Source organism: Oryctolagus cuniculus, chromosome 16 (genome assembly GCF_051225735.1).
Source record: "Oryctolagus cuniculus isolate XC-2025 breed Fujian yellow rabbit chromosome 16, ASM5122573v1, whole genome shotgun sequence".
NCBI classification, from domain to species: Eukaryota; Metazoa; Chordata; class Mammalia; order Lagomorpha; family Leporidae; genus Oryctolagus; species Oryctolagus cuniculus.
In genome coordinates, this window is record NC_142882.1 from 32932676 (window position 1) to 32950886 (window position 18211).

Sequence of the window (18211 nt, forward strand, 5' to 3'; positions counted from 1 at the left end):
TTTCAACCCTGTGTGAATTCTCTGATGTCTAATGAGATCTGACTTCTGGTGAGTGGTTTCCACACAATCATTACACACATGAGGGTTTTCCACAATATGAGTGCTGTGATGGAGGGTATTTAATACTGAATGAATTCCCACAAGGTTTACATGCATAGGATTTCTTCCCTATATTTGGTCTATGATTCAGTCTAACATGTGATTGGTAAATGACAGGTTCCACAGTCCCAATATACTTATAAATGTTCTCTCTTTTCAGGTGAATACAATCAGAATTCCACAATCAGTCAGCTGGGAGGGGTGGATGAATCCAGAAACAGCTGGTTTCCTTGTACTAAAACAAGCGCCATATCACGAAGGACTCTTGCATTTCTTTTTCTTTTTTGCATTTTTCACATTTTCTTATTTATCATGGTTTGTAATAAATTTTCTGATGTGGGTTGTGGTTTTGAGGCTGGCTTAAGGAGTTCAGGGAACCAGAGGAATGGTCTTTTTCAATTAGGGCACAGCTGTTGTTTCTCTCCAATTCTGGCTTTCTGTAATTGCTTTGGGTGCCTCAGGCAATTTTTCATTTTGAGCGACTTTTTCCTAAATGCTTTGTTGGTCTGAGTTGGTTTTGCCTTTTTCCTTTTCAAATTGTGTATTCTGATGCAATACAAACAAGGGTTTAGAACGAGGATCCATCAGGAAATTGAAAAACAGAACATATTGGGTTTTCATGATTAGAAATCATAGGCAACATGACCAAGATGAGTTTTTGGGTTTTGGAAAATGACATAGAACCCTTCCACTGAGGGGCAGATATTAATTTCCTCCAAATCGAGAGTGAGTGCGATTTTCAGGTGAATTCAATCAGAATTCCACAGCCAGTCAGCTAGGAGGGGTGGATGAATCCGGGAACAGCTGGTTTCCTTGCAACTAAATCAAGCCCAATATCACAAAGGACTCTTGCATTTCTTTGGCTTCTTTCTCTTTTTTCTTTTTATCATGGTTTGTAATGAATTTTCTGATGTGAGCTTTGGTTTTGAGGCTGCAATATAGAGTTCAGTGCACAGGAGGAATGGTCTTTTTCAAACAGGGCATAGCTGTTGGCCTGCTTGAATTCTGGCTTGCTGTCATTGTTTTGGGTGCCTCAGCCGATTTGTGGTTTCTTGTGTGGCAATTTCCTAAATGTTTTCTGGGTCTGAGTTGGCTTTGCCTTCTTCATTCCCAAATTCTGTATTCTGACGCAACACAAACAAGAGTTTGGACAGAGTAGCCATTATGAAATAAAAGACATTACAAATGGGCATTTGAAGAATATAAATCTACAGGTAACACGACCAAGGTGAGTTTTTGTGTTTTGGAAAATCAAATGGAACACTTTGGCTGAGGTGACAGATATTAATTGCCTCCAAAATGAGTTTCACTATGATTTTCAGGTTAATTCAGACAGAATTCCACAGGCATCAGCTGGAGGTGTGGATGAATCCGGGAACATTCGGTTTTCTTGAGACTAAATCAAGCCCTATATCATTATGGATTCTTGCATTTTTTTAGCTTTTTTCTCTTTTTTCTTATTTATCATGGTTTGTAATGAATTTTCTGATGTGAGCTTTGGTTTTGAGGCTGGCATATTGAGTTCAGGGCACAAGAGGAAGGTTCTTTTTCAATCAGGGCACAGCTGTTGTCTTTCTCCAATTCTGGCTTGCTGTCATTGTTTTGGGTGCCTCAGCTGATTTGTGGTTTCTTGAGTGCCAATTTCCTAAATGTTTTCTGGGTCTGAGTCGGTTTTGCCTTCCTATTCCCAAATTTTGTATTCTGATGCAATACAAGCATGTTTTGGAGAGTAGCCATTATGAAAGAAAAAAAAAAAAACACAGCGCATTGCCATTTCAGGATTAGAAATCTACAGGCAACACAACCAAGATGAGTTTCTGTGTTTTGGAAAATGACATAGAACGCTTCTGCTGAGGGGACAGATTCTAATTCCCTCCAAAATGAGTGTGAGTGCGATTTTGAGGTGAATTCAATCAGAATTCCAGAGTCAGTCTGTGGAAGGGGGGGATGAATCTGGAAACAGCCAGTTTCTTTGTGTCTAAATCCAGCCAAATATCACAAAGGACTCTTGCATTTCTTTGGCTTTTTCACATTTCCCTTATTTATCATGGTTTGTAATGAATTTTCTGATGTGAGCTTTGGTTTTGAGGCTGCAATATAGAGTTCAGGGCACCGGAGGAATGGTCTTTTTCAAACAGGACACAGCTGTTGGTGTGCTCCAATTCTGGCTATTGTCTTTGTTTTGGGTGCCTCAGCTGAAATTTGGTTTCTTGAGTTTCACTGGGATTGTCAGGTTAATTCAGTCAGAATTCCACAGGCAGTCAGCTTTAGTGGTGGATGAATCTGGGAACAGCCAGTTTCCTTGCAACTAAATCAAACCCAATATCATTATGGATTCTTGCATTTCTTTGGCTTTTTCACTTTTTTCTTATTTATCATGGTTTGTAATGAATTTTCTGATGTGAGCTTTGGTTTTGAGGCTGCAATATGGAGTTCAGGGCACAAGAGGATGGTTCTTTTTCAATCAGGGCACAGCTGTTGGCTTGCTCCACTTGGGCTTGCTGTCATTGTTTTGAGTGCCTCAGCCGATTTGTGGTTTCTTGTGTGGCAATTTCCCAAATGTTTTCAGGGTCTGAGTTGGCTTTGCCTTCTTCCTTCCCAAATTTTGTATTCTGATGCAATGCAAAGAAGAGTTTGTATAGAGTAGCCATTATGAAATAAAAAACCTAACAAATATGCATTTGAAGCTTAGAAATCTATATGGAACATGACCAAGGTGAGTTTTTGTGTTTTGGAAAAAAAACGGAACACTTTGGCTGAGGTGACAGATATTAACTGCCTCCAAACTGAGTTTCACTGTGATTTTCAGGTTAATTCAGTCAGAATTCCACAGGCAGTCAGCTGGAGGGTTGGATGAATCCTGGAACAGCCGGTTTCCTAGCGACTAAATCAAGCCCTATATCATTATGGATTCTTGCATTTCTTTGGCTTTTTTCTCTTTTTTCTTATTTATCATGGTTTGTAATGAATTTTCTGATGTGAGCTTTGGTTTTGAGGCTGGCGTATTGAGTTCAGGGCACAAGAGGAAGGTTCTTTTTCAATCAGGGCACAGCTGTTGGCTTGCTCCACTTCTGGCTTGCTGTCATTGTTTTGGGTGCCTCAGCTGACTTGTGGTTTCTTGTGTGGCAATTTCCTAAATGTTTTCGGGGTCTGAGTTGGTTTTGCCTTCTGCCATCCCAAATTTTGTATTCTGATGCAATACAAGCAAGATTTTGGACAGAGTAGCCATTATGAAAGAAAAAAAAAAAAACACAGCAAATTGCCCTTTCAGGATTAGAAATCCATAGGCAACACAACCAAGATGAGATTCTGTGTTTTGGAAAATGACATGGAACGCTTCTGCTGAGGGGACAGATTATAATGCCCTCCAAATGGAGTGTGAGAGCAATTTTGAGGTGAATTCAATCAGAATTCCAAAGTCAGTCTGTGGAAGGGGGGGATGAATCTGGAAACAGCCAGTTTCCTTGTGTCTAAATCCAGCCAAATATCACAAAGGACTGTTGCATTTCTTTGGCTTTTTCACATTTCCCTAATTTATCATGGTTTGTAATGAATTTTCTGATATGAGCTTTGGTTTTGAGGCTGGCATATTGAGTTCAGGGCACAAGAGGATGGTTCTTTTTCAATCAGGGCACAGCTGTTGGCTTGCTCCACTTCTGGCTTGCTGTCATTGTTTTGAGTGCCTCAGCCGATTTGTGGTTTCTTGTGTGGCAATTTCCCAAATGTTTTCAGGGTCTGAGTTGGCTTTGCCTTCTTCCTTCCCAAATTTTGTATTCTGATGCAATGTAAAGAAGAGTTTGTACAGAATAGCCATTATGAAAGAAAAAACACAACAAATAGGCGTTTGAAGCATAGAAATCTACAGGTAACATGACCAAGGTGAGTTTTTGTGTTTATGAAAATAAAATGGAACACTTTGGCTGAGGTAACAGATATTAATTGCCTCCAAACTCAGTTTCACTGCGATTTTCAGGTTAATTCAGTCAGAATTCCACAGGCAGTCAGCTGGAGGGGTAGATGAATCCAGGAACAGCCGGTTTCCTAGCAACTAAATCAAGCCTTTTATCATTATGGATTCTTGCATTTTTTTGGCTTTTTTCTCTTTTTTCTTATTTATCATGGTTTGTAATGAATTTTCTGATGTGAGCTTTGGTTTTGAGGCTGGCATATTGAGTTCAGGGCACAAGAGGAAGGTTCTTTTTCAATCAGGGCACAGCTGTTGGCTTGCTCCACTTCTGGCTTGCTGTCATTGTTTTGGGTGCCTCAGCTGATTTGTGGTTTCTTGTGTGGCAATTTCCTAAATGTTTTCTGGGTCTGAGTTGGTTTTGCCTTCTTCCTTCCCAAATTTTGTATTCTGATGCAATACAAGCAAGATTTTGGACAGAGTAGCCATTATGAAAGAAAAAAAAAAAACACAGCAAATTTACCATTCAGGATTAGAAATCCATAGGCAACACAACCAAGATGAGATTCTGTGTTTTGGAAAATGACATGGAACGCTTCTGCTGAGGGGACAGATTCTAATTCCCTCCAAATGGAGTGTGAGAGCGATCTTGAGGTGAATTCAATCAGAATTCCAAAGTCAGTCTGTGGAAGGGGGGGATGAATCTGGAAACAGCCACTTTCTTTGTGTCTAAATCCTGCCAAATATCACAAAGGACTCTTGCATTTCTTTGGCTTTTTTCTCTTTTTTCTTATTTATCATGGTTTGTAATGAATTTTCTGATGTGAGCTTTGGTTTTGAGGCTGGCATATTGAGTTCAGGGCACAAGAGGAAGGTTCTTTTTCAATCAGGGCACAGCTGTTGGCTTGCTCCACTTCTGGCTTGCTGTCATTGTTTTGGGTGCCTCAGCTGATTTGTGGTTTCTTGTGTGGCAATTTCCTAAATGTTTTCTGGGTCTGAGTTGGTTTTGCCTTCTTCCTTCCCAAATTTTGTATTCTGATGCAATACAAGCAAGATTTTGGACAGAGTAGCCATTATGAAAGAAAAAAAAAAAACACAGCAAATTTACCATTCAGGATTAGAAATCCATAGGCAACACAACCAAGATGAGATTCTGTGTTTTGGAAAATGACATGGAACGCTTCTGCTGAGGGGACAGATTCTAATTCCCTCCAAATGGAGTGTGAGAGCGATCTTGAGGTGAATTCAATCAGAATTCCAAAGTCAGTCTGTGGAAGGGGGGGATGAATCTGGAAACAGCCACTTTCTTTGTGTCTAAATCCTGCCAAATATCACAAAGGACTCTTGCATTTCTTTGGCTTTTTTCTCTTTTTTCTTATTTATCATGGTTTGTAATGAATTTTCTGATGTGAGCTTTGGTTTTGAGGCTGGCATATTGAGTTCAGGGCACAAGAGGAAGGTTCTTTTTCAATCAGGGCACAGCTGTTGGCTTGCTCCACTTCTGGCTTGCTGTCATTGTTTTGGGTGCCTCAGCTGATTTGTGGTTTCTTGTGTGGCAATTTCCTAAATGTTTTCTGGGTCTGAGTTGGTTTTGCCTTCTTCCTTCCCAAATTTTGTATTCTGATGCAATACAAGCAAAATTTTGGACAGAGAAGCCGTTATGAAAGAAAAAAAAAACACAGCAAATTTACCATTCAGGATTAGAAATTCATAGGCAACACAACCAAGATGAGATTCTGTGTTTTGGAAAATGACATGGAACGCTTCTGCTGAGGGGACAGATTCTAATTCCCTCCAAATGGAGTGTGAGAGCGATCTTGAGGTGAATTCAATCAGAATTCCAAAGTCAGTCTGTGGAAGGGGGGGATGAATCTGGAAACAGCCAGTTTCTTTGTGTCTAAATCCTGCCAAATATCACAAAGGACTCTTGCATTTCTTTGGCTTTTTTCTCTTTTTTCTTATTTATCATGGTTTGTAATGAATTTTCTGATGTGAGCTTTGGTTTTGAGGCTGGCATATTGAGTTCAGGGCACAAGAGGAAGGTTCTTTTTCAATCAGGGCACAGCTGCTGGCTTGCTCCACTTCTGGCTTGCTGTCATTGTTTTGGGTGCCTCAGCTGATTTGTGGTTTCTTGTGTGGCAATTTCCTAAATGTTTTCGGGGTCTGAGTTGGTTTTGTCTTCTTCCTTCCCAAATTTTGTATTCTGATGCAATACAAGCAAGATTTTGGACAGAGTAGCCATTATGAAAGAAAAAAAAAACACAGCAAATTTACCATTCAGGATTAGAAATCCATAGGCAACACAACCAAGATGAGATTCTGTGTTTTGGAAAATGACATGGAACGCTTCTGCTGAGGTGACAGATTCTAATTCCCTCCAAATGGAGTGTGAGAGCGATCTTGAGGTGAATTCAATCAGAATTCCAAAGTCAATCTGTGGAAGGGGGGGATGAATCTGGAAACAGCCAGTTTCTTTGTGTCTAAATCCAGCCAAATATCACAAAGGACTCTTGCATTTCTTTGGCTTTTTCACATTTCCCTTATTTATCATGGTTTGTAATGAATTTTCTGATGTGAGCTTTGGTTTTGAGGCTGCAATATAGAGTTCAGGGCACCAGAGGAATGGTCCTTTTCAAACAGGGCACAGCTGTTGGTGTGCTCCAATTCTGGCTATTGTCTTTGTTTTGGGTGCCTCAGCTGAAATTTGGTATCTTGAGTTTCACTGCAATTGTCAGGTTAATTCAGTCAGAATTCCACAGGCAGTCAGCTTTAGTGGTGGATGAATCTGGGAACAGCCGGTTGCCTTGCAACTAAATCAAACCCAATATCATTATGGATTCTTGCATTTCTTTGGCTTTTTTCTCTTTTTTCTTATTTATCATGGTTTGTAATGAATTTTCTGATATGAGCTTTGGTTTTGAGGCTGGCATATTGAGTTCAGGGCACAAGAGGATGGTTCTTTTTCAATCAGGGCACAGCTGTTGGCTTGCTCCACTTCTGGCTTGCTGTCATTGTTTTGAGTGCCTCAGCCGATTTGTGGTTTCTTGTGTGGCAATTTCCCAAATGTTTTCAGGGTCTGAGTTGGCTTTGCCTTCTTCCTTCCCAAATTTTGTATTCTGATGCAATGTAAAGAAGAGTTTGTACAGAATAGCCATTATGAAAGAAAAAACACAACAAATAGGCGTTTGAAGCATAGAAATCTACAGGTAACATGACCAAGGTGAGTTTTTGTGTTTATGAAAATAAAATGGAACACTTTGGCTGAGGTAACAGATATTAATTGCCTCCAAACTCAGTTTCACTGCGATTTTCAGGTTAATTCAGTCAGAATTCCACAGGCAGTCAGCTGGAGGGGTAGATGAATCCAGGAACAGCCGGTTTCCTAGCAACTAAATCAAGCCTTTTATCATTATGGATTCTTGCATTTTTTTGGCTTTTTTCTCTTTTTTCTTATTTATCATGGTTTGTAATGAATTTTCTGATGTGAGCTTTGGTTTTGAGGCTGGCATATTGAGTTCAGGGCACAAGAGGAAGGTTCTTTTTCAATCAGGGCACAGCTGTTGGCTTGCTCCACTTCTGGCTTGCTGTCATTGTTTTGGGTGCCTCAGCTGATTTGTGGTTTCTTGTGTGGCAATTTCCTAAATGTTTTCTGGGTCTGAGTTGGTTTTGCCTTCTTCCTTCCCAAATTTTGTATTCTGATGCAATACAAGCAAGATTTTGGACAGAGTAGCCATTATGAAAGAAAAAAAAAAAAAACACAGCAAATTTACCATTCAGGATTAGAAATCCATAGGCAACACAACCAAGATGAGATTCTGTGTTTGGGAAAATGACATGGAACGCTTCTGCTGAGGGGACAGATTCTAATTCCCTCCAAATGGAGTGTGAGAGCGATCTTGAGGTGAATTCAATCAGAATTCCAAAGTCAGTCTGTGGAAGGGGGGGATGAATCTGGAAACAGCCACTTTCTTTGTGTCTAAATCCTGCCAAATATCACAAAGGACTCTTGCATTTCTTTGGCTTTTTTCTCTTTTTTCTTATTTATCATGGTTTGTAATGAATTTTCTGATGTGAGCTTTGGTTTTGAGGCTGGCATATTGAGTTCAGGGCACAAGAGGAAGGTTCTTTTTCAATCAGGGCACAGCTGTTGGCTTGCTCCACTTCTGGCTTGCTGTCATTGTTTTGGGTGCCTCAGCTGATTTGTGGTTTCTTGTGTGGCAATTTCCTAAATGTTTTCTGGGTCTGAGTTGGTTTTGCCTTCTTCCTTCCCAAATTTTGTATTCTGATGCAATACAAGCAAGATTTTGGACAGAGTAGCCATTATGAAAGAAAAAAAAAAACACAGCAAATTTACCATTCAGGATTAGAAATCCATAGGCAACACAACCAAGATGAGATTCTGTGTTTTGGAAAATGACATGGAACGCTTCTGCTGAGGGGACAGATTCTAATTCCCTCCAAATGGAGTGTGAGAGCGATCTTGAGGTGAATTCAATCAGAATTCCAAAGTCAGTCTGTGGAAGGGGGGGATGAATCTGGAAACAGCCACTTTCTTTGTGTCTAAATCCTGCCAAATATCACAAAGGACTCTTGCATTTCTTTGGCTTTTTTCTCTTTTTTCTTATTTATCATGGTTTGTAATGAATTTTCTGATGTGAGCTTTGGTTTTGAGGCTGGCATATTGAGTTCAGGGCACAAGAGGAAGGTTCTTTTTCAATCAGGGCACAGCTGTTGGCTTGCTCCACTTCTGGCTTGCTGTCATTGTTTTGGGTGCCTCAGCTGATTTGTGGTTTCTTGTGTGGCAATTTCCTAAATGTTTTCTGGGTCTGAGTTGGTTTTGCCTTCTTCCTTCCCAAATTTTGTATTCTGATGCAATACAAGCAAAATTTTGGACAGAGAAGCCGTTATGAAAGAAAAAAAAAACACAGCAAATTTACCATTCAGGATTAGAAATTCATAGGCAACACAACCAAGATGAGATTCTGTGTTTTGGAAAATGACATGGAACGCTTCTGCTGAGGGGACAGATTCTAATTCCCTCCAAATGGAGTGTGAGAGCGATCTTGAGGTGAATTCAATCAGAATTCCAAAGTCAGTCTGTGGAAGGGGGGGATGAATCTGGAAACAGCCAGTTTCTTTGTGTCTAAATCCTGCCAAATATCACAAAGGACTCTTGCATTTCTTTGGCTTTTTTCTCTTTTTTCTTATTTATCATGGTTTGTAATGAATTTTCTGATGTGAGCTTTGGTTTTGAGGCTGGCATATTGAGTTCAGGGCACAAGAGGAAGGTTCTTTTTCAATCAGGGCACAGCTGCTGGCTTGCTCCACTTCTGGCTTGCTGTCATTGTTTTGGGTGCCTCAGCTGATTTGTGGTTTCTTGTGTGGCAATTTCCTAAATGTTTTCGGGGTCTGAGTTGGTTTTGCCTTCTTCCTTCCCAAATTTTGTATTCTGATACAATACAAGCAAAATTTTGGACAGAGTAGCCATTATGAAAGAAAAAAAAAAACACAGCAAATTTACCATTCAGGATTAGAAATCCATAGGCAACACAACCAAGATGAGATTCTGTGTTTTGGAAAATGACATGGAACGCTTCTGCTGAGGTGACAGATTCTAATTCCCTCCAAATGGAGTGTGAGAGCGATCTTGAGGTGAATTCAATCAGAATTCCAAAGTCAGTCTGTGGAAGGGGGGGATGAATCTGGAAACAGCCACTTTCTTTGTGTCTAAATCCTGCCAAATATCACAAAGGACTCTTGCATTTCTTTGGCTTTTTCACATTTCCCTTATTTATCATGGTTTGTAATGAATTTTCTGATGTGAGCTTTGGTTTTGAGGCTGGCATATTGAGTTCAGGGCACAAGAGGAAGGTTCTTTTTCAATCAGGGCACAGCTGTTGGCTTGCTCCACTTCTGGCTTGCTGTCATTGTTTTGGGTGCCTCAGCTGATTTGTGGTTTCTTGTGTGGCAATTTCCTAAATGTTTTCGGGGTCTGAGTTGGTTTTGTCTTCTTCCTTCCCAAATTTTGTATTCTGATGCAATACAAGCAAGATTTTGGACAGAGTAGCCATTATGAAAGAAAAAAAAATCACAGCAAATTTACCATTCAGGAGTAGAAATCCATAGGCAACACAACCAAGATGAGATTCTGTGTTTTGGAAAATGACATGGAACGCTTCTGCTGAGGTGACAGATTCTAATTCCCTCCAAATGGAGTGTGAGAGCGATCTTGAGGTGAATTCAATCAGAATTCCAAAGTCAGTCTGTGGAAGGGGGGGATGAATCTGGAAACAGCCACTTTCTTTGTGTCTAAATCCTGCCAAATATCACAAAGGACTCTTGCATTTCTTTGGCTTTTTTCTCTTTTTTCTTATTTATCATGGTTTGTAATGAATTTTCTGATGTGAGCTTTGGTTTTGAGGCTGCAATATTGAGTTCAGGGCACAAGAGGAAGGTTCTTTTTCAATCAGGGCACAGCTGTTGTATTGCTCCACTTCTGGCTTGCTGTCATTGTTTTGGGTGCCTCAGCAGATTTGTGGTTTCTTGTGTGGCAATTTCCTAAATGTTTTCGGGGTCTGAGTTGGTTTTGCCTTCTTCCTTCCCAATTTTTGTATTCTGATGCAATACAAGCAAGATTTTGGACAGAGTAGCCATTATGAAAGAAAAAAAAAAAAACACAGCAAATTGACCTTTCAGGATTAGAAATCCATAGGCAACACAACCAAGGTGAGATTCTGTGTTTTGGAAAATGACATGGAACGCTTCTGCTGAGGGGACAGATTCTAATGCCCTCCAAATGGAGTGTGAGAGCGATCTTGAGGTGAATTCAATCAGAATTCCAAAGTCGGTCTGTGGAAGGGGGGGATGAATCTGGAAACAGCCAGTTTCTTTGTGTCTAAATCCTGCCAAATATCACAAAGGACTCTTGCATTTCTTTGGCTTTTTCACATTTCCCTTATTTATCATGGTTTGTAATGAATTTTCTGATGTGAGCTTTGGTTTTGAGGCTGGCATATTATGTTCAGGGCACAAGAGGAAGGTTCTTTTTCAATCAGGGCACAGCTGTTGGCTTGCTCCACTTCTGGCTTGCTGTCATTGTTTTGGGTGCCTCAGCCGATTTGTGGTTTCTTGAGTGCCAATTTCCTAAATGTTTTCTGGGTCTGAGTCGGTTTTGCCTTCTTATTCCCAAATTTTGTATTCTGATGCAATACAAGCAAGATTTTGGAGAGTAGCCATTATGAAAGAAAAAAAAAAAAGCGCATTGCCCTTTCAGGATTAGAAATCTACAGGCAACACGACCAAGATGAGTTTCTGTGTTTTGGAAAATGACATAGAACGCTTCTGCTGAGGGGACAGATTCTAATTCCCTCCCAAATGATTGTGAGTGCGATTTTGAGGTGAATTCAATCAGAATTCCAAAGTCAGTCTGTGGAAGGGGGGGATGAATCTGGAAACATCCAGTTTCCTTGTGTCTAAATCCAGCCAAATATCACAAAGTACTCTTGCATTTCTTTGGCTTTTTTCTCTTTTTTCTTATTTATCATGGTTTGAAATTAATTTTCTGATGTGAGCTTTGGTTTTGAGGCTGGAATATTGAGTTCAGGGCAGAAGAGGATGGTTCTTTTTCAATCAGGGCACAGCTGTTGGCTGGCTGCAGTTCTGGCTTGCTGTCCTTATTTTGAGTACCTCAGCCGATTTGTGGTTTCTTGTGTGGCAATTTCCTAAATGTTCTCTGGGTCTGAGTTGGCTTTGCCTTCTTCCTTCCCAAATTTTATATTCTGATGCAATACAAGCGAGATTTTCGACAGAGTAGCCATTATGAAATAAAAAACACAACTAATAGGCGTTTGAAGCTTAGAAATCAACAGGTAACATGACCAAGGTGAGTTTTTGTGTTTTGGAAAATCAAATGGAACATTTTCCCTGAGGTGACAGATATTAATTGCCTCCAAACTGAGTTTCACTGAGATTTTCAGGTTAATTCATTCAGAATTCCACAGGCAGCAGCTGGAGGGGTGGATGAATCCGTGAACAGCTGGTTTCCTAGCGACTAAATCAAGCCCTATATCATTATGGATTCTTGCATTTTTTTTGGCTTTTTTCTCTTTTTTCTTATTTATCATGGTTTGTAATGAATTTTCTGATGTGAGCTTTGGTTTTGAGGCTGGCATATTGAGTTCAGGGCACAAGAGGAAGGTTCTTTTTCAATCAGGGCACAGCTGTTGGCTTGCTCCAATTCTGGCTTGCTGTCATGATTTTGGGTGCCTCAGCTGACATTTGGTTTCTTGAGTGGCAATTTCCTAAATGTTCTCTGGGTCTCAGTTGGCTTTGCCTTCTTCCTTCCCAAATTTTGTATTCTGATGCAATACAAGCAAGATTTTGGTCAGAGTAGCCATTATGAAATAAAAAACACAACAAATAGGTGTTTGAAGCATACAAATCTACAGGTAACATGACCAAGCTGTTTTTGTGTTTTGGAAAATGAAATGGAACATTTTGGCTGAGGTAACAGATATTAATTGCCTCCAAACTCAGTTTCACTGCGATTTTCAGGTTAATTCAGTTAATTCAGTTAGGATTCCACAGGCTTGCATTTCTTCAGCTTTTTCACATTTCCCTTATTTATCATGGTTTGTATGAATTTTCTGATGTGAGCTTTGGTTTTGAGGCTGGCATATTGAGTTCAGGGCACAAGAGGAATGTTCTTTTTCAATCAGGGCACAGCTGTTGGCTTGCTCCACTTCTGGCTTGCTGTCATTGTTTTTGGTGCCTCAGCTGATTTGTGGTTTCTTGTGTGGCAATTTCCTAAATGTTTTCTGGGTCTGAGTTGGTTTTGCCTTCTTCCTTCCCAATTTTTGTATTCTGAAGCAATACAAGCAAGATTTTGGAGAGTAGCCATTATGAAAGAAAAAAAAAAAACACACAGCAAATTGACCTTTCAGGATTAGAAATCCATAGGCAACACAACCAAGATGAGATTCTGTGTTTTGGAAAATGACATGGAACGCTTCTGCTGAGGGGACAGATTCTAATTCCCTCCAAATGGAGTGTGAGAGCGATTTTGAGGTGAATTCAATCAGAATTCCAAAGTCAGTCTGTGGAAGGGGGCGATGAATCTGGAAACAGCCAGTTTCTTTGTGTCTAAATCCTGCCAAATATCACAAAGGACTCTTGCATTTCTTTGGCTTTTTCACATTTCCCTTATTTATCATGGTTTGTAATGAATTTTCTGATGTGAGCTTTGGTTTTGAGACTGCAATATAGAGTTCAGGGCACCGGAGGAATGGTCTTTTTCAAACAGGGCACAGCTGTTGGCCTGCTCCAATTCTGGCTATTGTCTTTGTTTTGGGTGCCTCAGCTGAAATTTGGTTTCTTGAGTTTCACTGCGATTGTCAGGTTAATTCAGTCAGAATTCCACAGGCAGTCAGCTTTAGTGGTGGATGAATCTGGGAACAGCCGGTTTCCTTGCAACTAAATCAAACCCAATATCATTATGGATTCTTGCATTTCTTTGGCTTTTTTCTCTTTTTTCTTATTTATCATGGTCTGTAATGAATTTTCTGATGTGAGCTTTGGTTTTGAGGCTGCAATATGGAGTTCAGGGCACAAGAGGATGGTTCTTTTTCAATCAGGGCACAGCTGTTGGCTTGCTCCACTTCTGGCTTGCTGTCATTGTTTTGAGTGCCTCAGCCGATTTCTGGTTTCTTGTGTGGCAATTTCCCAAATGTTTTCAGGGTCTGAGTTGGCTTTGCCTTCTTCCTTCCCAAATTTTGTATTCTGATGCAATGCAAAGAAGAGTTTGTACAGAATAGCCATTACGAAAGAAAAAACACAACTAATAGGTGTTTGAAGCTTAGAAATCTACAAGTAACACTACCAAGGTGAGTTTTTGTGTTTTGGAAAATCAAATGGAACACTTTGGCTGAGGTGACAGATAGTAATTGCCTCCAAACTGAGTTTCACTGTGATTTTCAGGTTAATTCAGTCAGAATTCCACAGGCAGTCAGCTGGAGGGGTAGATGAATCCAGGAACAGCCGGTTTCCTAGCGACTAAATCAAGCCCTATATCATTATGGATTCTTGCATTTCTTTGGCTTTTTTCTCTTTTTTCTTATTTATCATGGTTTGTAATGAATTTTCTGATGTGAGCTTTGGTTTTGAGGCTGGCATATTGAGTTCAGGGCACAAGAGGAAGGTTCTTTTTCAATCAGGGCACAGCTGTTGGCTTGCTCCTCTTCTGGCTTGCTGTCATTGTTTTGGGTGCCGCAGTGACTTTTGGCTTCTTGAGCGGCAATTTCCTAAATGTTTTCTGGGTCTGATTTGGTGTTGCCTTCTTCCTTGCCAAATTTTGTATTCTGATGCAATACAAACAAGAGTTTGGACAGAGTAGCCATTATGAAATAAAACACACAACAAATAGGATGTTGAAACTTAGACATCTACAGGTAAAACAACCAAGGTGAGTTTTTCTGTTTTGGAAAATCAAATGGAACACTTTGGCTGAGGTGACAGATATTAATTGCCTCCAAACTGAGTTTCACTGCGATTTTCAGGTTAATTCAGTCAGAATTCCACAGGCCGTCAGCTTGAGGGGCGAATGAATCCGGGAACAGCCGGTTTCCTTGCGACTAAATCAAGCCCAATATAATTAGGGATTCTTGCATTTCTTTGGCTTTTTTCTCATTTTTCTTATTTATCATGGTTTGTAATGAATTTTCTGATGTGAGCTTTGGTTTTGAGGCTGGCATATTGAGTTCAGGGCACAAGAGGAAGGTTCTTTTTCAATCAGGGCACAGCTGTTGGCGTGCTCCAATTCTGGCTTGCTGTCATTGTTTTCGGTGCCTCAGCTGACTTTTGGTTTCTTGAGTGAAAATTTCCTAAATGTTTTCTGGGTCTGAGTTGGTTTTGCCTTCTCCCTTTTGAAATTTTGCATTCTGACACAATACAAACAAGAGTTTGGGCACAGTAGCCATTATGAAATAAACAACACAACAAATTGCGTTTGAAGCTTAGCAATCTGCAGGTAGCATGACCAAGGTGAGTTTTTGTGTATTGGAAAATAAAATGGAACACTTTGGCTGAGGTGACAGATATTAATTGCCTCCAAACCGAGTTTCACTGCGATTTTCATGTTAATTCAGTCAGAAACCACAGACACTCAACTGGGACTTGTTGATGAATCTGCAACCAGCCAGCAAAAAGAGAATAAATCAAGCCCAATATCACTAAGAACTCCTGCATTTCTTTGGCTTTTTTCTGATTTTTCTTATTTATCATGGTTTGTAGTGAATTTTCTGATGTGAGCTTTGGTTTTGAGGCTGGCATATTGAGTTCAGGGCACAAGAGGAAGGTTCTTTTTCAATCAGGGCACAGCTGTTGGCGTGTTCCAATTCTGGCATCCTGACATTTTTTTGGGTCCCTCAGCTGATTTGTGATTTCTTGAGCGGCAATTTCCTAAATGTTTTCTGGGTCTGAGTTGGTTTTGCCTTCTTCCTTCCCAAATTTTGTATTCTGACACAATACAAACAAGAGTTTGGCCAGAGCAGCCATTATGAAATAAAAAACACTACACATAGTTGTTTGAAGCTTAGAAATCTACAGATAACACGACCAAGGTGAGTTTTTGTGTTATGGAAAATAAAATGGAACACTTTGGCTGAGGTGACAGATATTAATTGCCTCCAAACTGAGTTTCACTGCGATTTTCAGGTTAATTCAGTCAGAATTCCACAGGCAGTCAGCTGGAGGGGTGGATGAATCCGGGAACTGCCGGTTTCCTTGCGACTAAATCCAGCTCAATATCATTATGGATTCTTGCATTTCTTGGATTTTTTCTCATTTTTCTTATGTATCGTGGTTTGTAATGAATTTCCTGATGTCAGCTTTGGTTTTGTGGCTGGAACATGGAGGTCAGGGTCCCGGAAGTATGGCCTTTTTCAATCAGGACTCAGCTGATTGCCTCCTCCAATTCTGGCTTGCTGTCATGGTTTTGGGTGCCTCAGCTGACTTTTGATTTCTTGAGTGGCAATTTCCTAAATGTTTTCTGTGTCTGAGTTGGCTTTGCCTTCTACCTTCCCAAATTTTGTATGTGATGCAATACAAGGAAGATTTTGGACAGAGTAGCCATTATGAAATAAAAAACACAACAAATAGGCGTTTGAAGCTTGGAAATCTATAGGTAACATGACCACGGTGAGTTTTTGTGTTTTGGAAAATGAAATGGAACACTTTGGCTGAGGTGACAGATATTAATTATCTCCAAACCGAATTTCACTACCATTTTGAGGTGAATTCAGTCAGAATCCCTATTCACTCAGCTGGGAGTTGTGGATGAATCTGGAAACAGCTGTTTACTTAGGAATAAATCAAGCCCAATATCACTAAGAAAACTTGCATTTCTTTGGCTTTTTTCTGATTTTTCCTATTTATCATGGTTTGAAAAGAATTTTTTGATGTGAGCTTTGGTTTTGTGGCTGGCATATTGAGTTTAGGGCACAAGAGGAAGGTTCTTTTTCAATCAGGGCACAGCTGTTGGCTTGCTCCAATTCTGGCTTGCTGTCATGGTTTTGGGTGCCTCAGCTGATTTGTGGATTCTTTTTCTGCAGTTTCCTAAATGTTTTCTGGTTCTGATCGGATTTGCCTTCTTATTCCCAAATTTTGTATTCTGACGCAATACAAGCAAGATTTTGGACAGAGTAGCCATTATGAAAGAAAAAAAAAACACAGTAAATTGCCCTTTCAGGATTAGAAATCTACAGGCAACACGACCAAGATGAGTTTCTGTGTTTTGGAAATTCACATGGAACACTTCTGCTGAGGGGACAGATACTAATTCCCTGCAAATTGAGTGTGAGTGCGATTTTGAGGTGAATTGAGTCAGAATTCCAAAGTCAGTCTGTGGAAGGGGGGGATGAATCTGGAAACAGCCAGTTTCCTTGTGTCTAAATCCAGCCAAATACCACAAAGGACTCTTGAATTTCTTTGGCTTTCTCAGATTTCCCTTATTTATCATTGTTTGTAATGATTATTTTTTGTGAGCTTTGGTTTTGAGGCTGGAATATGGAGTTCAGGGCACTGGATTAATGGTTTTGTTCAATCAGGGCACAGCTGTTGGCTTGCTCCAATTCTGGCTTGCTGTCATTGTTTTGGGTGCCTCAGCCGATTTGTGGTTTCTTGAGCGTTATTTTCCTAAATGTTTTCTGGGTCTGTGTCGGTTTTGCCTTCTTATTCCCAAATTTTGTATTCTGATGCAATACAAGCAAGATTTGGACAGAGTAGCCATTATGAAAGAAAAAATAACACAGCAAATTGCCCTTTCAGGATTAGAAATCTACAGGCAACTCGACCAAGATGAGTTTCTGTGTTTTGGAAAATGACATGATAACCTTCTGCTGAGGGGACAGATCCTAATTCCCTCCAAATTGAGTGTGAGTGCGATTTTGAGGTGAATTCAATCAGAATTCCAAAGTCAGTCTGTGGAAGGGGGTATGAATCTGGGAACAGCCAGTTTCCTTGTGTCTGAATCCAGCCAAATATCACAAAGGACTCCTGCATTTCTTTGGCTTTTTCACATTTCCCTTATTTATCATGGATTGTAATGAATTTTCTGCTGTGAGCTTTGGTTTTGAGGCTGGAATATGGAGTTCAGGGCACAGGAGGAATGGTCTTTTTCAAACAGGGCACAGTTGTCGCCTTGCTCCCATTTTGCCTTGCTGTCATTGTTTTGGGTGCCTCAGCTGACTTTTGGTTTCTTGAGCGGCAATTTCCTAAATGTTTTATGGGTCTGAGTTGGTTTTGGCTTCTTCCTTCCCAAATTTTGTATTCTGCCACAATACAAACAAGAGTTTGGGCACGGTAGCCATTATGAAATAAAAAACACAACAAATAGGTGTTTGAAGCTTAGAAATCTACAGGTAACACGACCAAGGGGAGTTTTTGTGTTTTGGAAAATAAAATGAAAACTTTGGCTGAGGTGACAGATATTAATTGCCTCAAACTGAGTTTCACTGCGATTTTCAGCTGAATTCAGTCAGAATTCCACAGGCAGTCAGCTGGAGGGGTGGATGAATCCGGGAACAGCCGGTTTCCTTGCAACTAAATCAAGCCCAATATCATTATGGATTCTTGCATTTCTTTGGCTTTTTTCTCATTTTTCTTATTTATCATGGTTTGTAATGAATTTTCTGATGTGAGCTTTGGTTTTGAGGC